Raw genomic sequence first — 3597 nt, 5'->3', positions numbered from 1 at the left:
CCAATAATTTCGAGCTAAAACCTTCGTTGTTGTCAGCCGTACAGCAAAACCAATTTTCAGGTAGTCCCACAGAGGACCCGAACCTACATTTGTCAGTGTTTTTGCAATATGCAGACACAGTGAAAGAAAATGGTGTCAACCCCGAAGATATAAGACTATGTGTTTTCCCGTTCTCATTAAGAGACAGAGCTAGAGCTTGGCTCCAGTCTCTACCATCCAACTCTGTCACTACATGGAACGAGTTGAAGAAAGTTTTCTTAGCACGATATTTCCCACCTAGTAAGACGACAATGCTAAGTGCCCAAATAAACGGGTTTAAACAAAAAGACAATGAATCACTTTTTGAAGCTTAGGAGAGATACAAAGACATGATGAGACTTTGTACACATCACGGTCTAGAAGAGTGGTTGATCATCCATACCTTTTACAACGGTCTCTTGTACAACACAAGATTGACAATAGATGCCGCCGCAGGTGGCGCAATGATGGATAAACCCTACAATGAGGCCTATCAACTTATCGAAAGTATGGCCCCGAATCATTACTAGTGGGGAAGCGAAAGAACCTCCATAGAGAAACCTCCAACGAAAGGCGGTATGTACGAATTAAGTAGTCTTGACCATGTCAATTCTAAGGTAGACGCTCTTACTCAAAAGATAGACAACTTGACCAGAACACCTGCAGCAACCGTGGATGTCGTAGCACCAAACTGCGAGATATCCAGAGTTCCTGGGCATGCTGCCCCTGAATGTCAACTTCTGACAGAAGTCTCCACAGACCAGGTGAATTATGCTCAAGGAAACCCTTACTCAAAAACCTATAACCCAGGTTGGAAGAACCATCCTAACTTTTCGTATAAAAACAATAATGCATTGTATGCACCTAACCAAGCACCTGCTGTACCACCAAGATATCATAAAACTATCACAAATACTCAAAATGCTCCTAGGAAGTCAAACCTAGAGATAATGATGGAAAACTTCATAGCTACCCAAGCCCAAACAAATAAGGATTTCCTAAATCAAAACATACACACTAGTGAGAAAATCAAGCAGTTAGCGAACAAGGTAGACGCTTTAGCCACCCATAATAAAATGTTGGAAACACAAATTTCGCAAGTGGCTCAATAACAATCACCTACTGCTGCTCCTGCAGTCACATTTCTTGGACATCCGTAACCAAACCCGAAAGGTCATGCAAATACTATTATACTACAAAGTGGGACAGAACTAGACGGACCGACCGACCCTAGGATTCAAAACCCATCCATGCACCAAGACCCTGGTAAGGTAACTGAGAAGGAAGATGGACTAGAGGAAGATAACAGTTAAGAGGCCGTGGAGAAAGAAGAACCTTATGTGCCTCCACCACCGTACAAACCTCATATCTCTTATCCTCAAAGACTTGTTAAATCTAAAAGTGTAGGGCAATTTAAAAAAATTGTAGAGCTTCTAAAAAAATTGAATATCACGATACCCTTTACAGAAGCTATCACTCAAATGCCCTCATATGCTAAGTTTCTCAAGGAAATATTATCTAACAAAAAGAAGATAGAGGATAACGAAACGGTTACACTTACTGCTAAGTGTAGCGCCATAATACAAAATAATATGCCTCCTAAGCTGAAAGACCCAGGGAGTTTCTCCCTACCCTGTGTAATCAGAAACTTTGTCATACACAAAGCACTATGCGACTTAGGAGCCGGTATTAGTTTAATGCCCTTGTCCATATGTGAAAGGCTTAAAATGGGAGAACTAAGACCTACTAGGATGTTCGTACAACTTGCAGATCGTTCTGTTAAATTTCTCGTAGGTATGTTAGAAAACATTTCGGTACACATAGGACAATTATCTATTCCTACTGATTTCATAATCATGGATATAAAAGAGGATTCCAATATACCTATCATATTAGGAAGACCATGCCTAGCTACTGCCAGAGCTATTATAGATGTTAAGAAAGGCAAGCTAACCTTTGAAGTTGGTGAGGAAAAAGTCGAATTCATTTTGACGCACTTCTTAAAGGCACCAGCTATAGACGATACCTGTTGTCTACTGGATGTCATCGACGAATGTATAAGAGAAATGGAGAATGAACAAACATCATACTCTGAAATACTGAAAATTACAAGGCCTCCTACTTTTGAAGATGAAAATTGGAGTAAGGAATACCAAGATGACAGCCTAAGCGAATGCCTAGCACTAACACCCGATCATATGCCTGCCCAAAGAAACCAACCCTAGAACTTAAAATGCTACCCAAAAAGCTAAGGTACGAATTCCTAGACACCAAACTCGAGCGACCTGTAATAGTCAGACTTAGGGCAGATAGAGACCGAAAAACTTCTACACATTTTAAGAAAATATCCAACTGCATTAGGCTACAATATCTCAGATCGAAAAAGTAATAAGCCATTCCATATACATGCATCACATAATGCTAGAGGAAGACAGTAAGACCTCTAGAGAACATCAAAGAAGGATAAATCCCATTCTGAGTGACGTAGTAAAGAAAGAAGTGCAAAAGCTGTTAGAAACGGGTATTATCTACCCAATATCCAATAGTCAATGGGTCAGCCCAGTACATGTCGTACCGAAGAAGGGAGGCGCCACAGTTGTTAATAATGAAAAAGGCGAATCTATAGCACAAAGAGTGGTTACTGGAAGTAGAATGTGCATTGATTATAGAAAATTAAACAAAGCCACTCGGAAGGATCATTTTCCTTTACCGTTTATCGATCAAATGCTTGAACGATTGGCTAAGCATTCTCACTTCTGCTACTTAGATGGTTATTCGGGATTTTTCCAAATTCCTATTCATCCTGACGACCAAGAGAAATCGACCTTCACATGCCCCTATGGTACATTCGCCTACCGACGAATGTCGTTCAGACTGTGTAACGCTCCCGCAACATTCCAAAGATGCATGATGTCAATTTTCGCTGATTTTATAGATGACATCATGGAAGTCTTCATGGACGATTTCTCTGTATGAGGACAGAGCTTTGAAGGATGTTTATCGAATCTTGAAATGGTACTTAAAAGATGCGTAAAAGTGAACCTCGTGCTAAATTGGGAAAATGCCATTTCATGGTTCGGCAAGGGATCGTACTCGGACACATAGTATCTGATAAGGGGATTGAAGTCGACAAGGCAAAAATAGATGTTATAGAAAACCTTCATCCTCCGAAAACCGTAAGAGAAATACGAAGCTTCTTAGGACACGTCAGTTTCTACCGGGGATTCATAAAAGATTTCTCAAAAATCACCAAACCACTGACTGGATTATTGATGAAAGATGCTGAATTCATCTTTGATGACAAATGCCTAGCGGCGTTTGAACAACTGAAAATAACTCTTATCACCGCACCTATCATGCAACCGCCCGATTGGAGATTACCTTTTGAAATCATGTGTGACGCTAGTGACTATGTTGTAGGTGCAATCTTAGGGAAAAGAAGGGATAAGAAACTTCATGCAATATACTACGCAAGTAGAACCCTAGACCCTGCACAGATGAACTACGCCACCACAGTAAAGGAACTTTTAGCCATAGTGTTGGCTCTGGATAAATTTCGTTCCTACCTAGTAGGAGCAA

The 3597-nt window shown here is 40.6% G+C and overlaps 1 non-coding gene across 1 annotated transcript; it reads right to left on the bottom strand.

Annotated features, from left to right (window-relative positions):
* Positions 1-290: 290 nt before the first annotated feature.
* Positions 291-397, bottom strand: LOC127134220 (small nucleolar RNA R71). The gene has a single exon (XR_007807974.1). It is a non-coding gene; the product is annotated as a small nucleolar RNA R71 (small nucleolar RNA).
* Positions 398-3597: the final 3200 nt, after the last annotated feature.

Source organism: Lathyrus oleraceus, chromosome 3, assembly GCF_024323335.1.
Source record: "Lathyrus oleraceus cultivar Zhongwan6 chromosome 3, CAAS_Psat_ZW6_1.0, whole genome shotgun sequence".
In the NCBI taxonomy this organism is placed as follows: Eukaryota; Viridiplantae; Streptophyta; class Magnoliopsida; order Fabales; family Fabaceae; genus Lathyrus; species Lathyrus oleraceus.
This window is presented reverse-complemented; position numbering and strand designations above follow the sequence as displayed.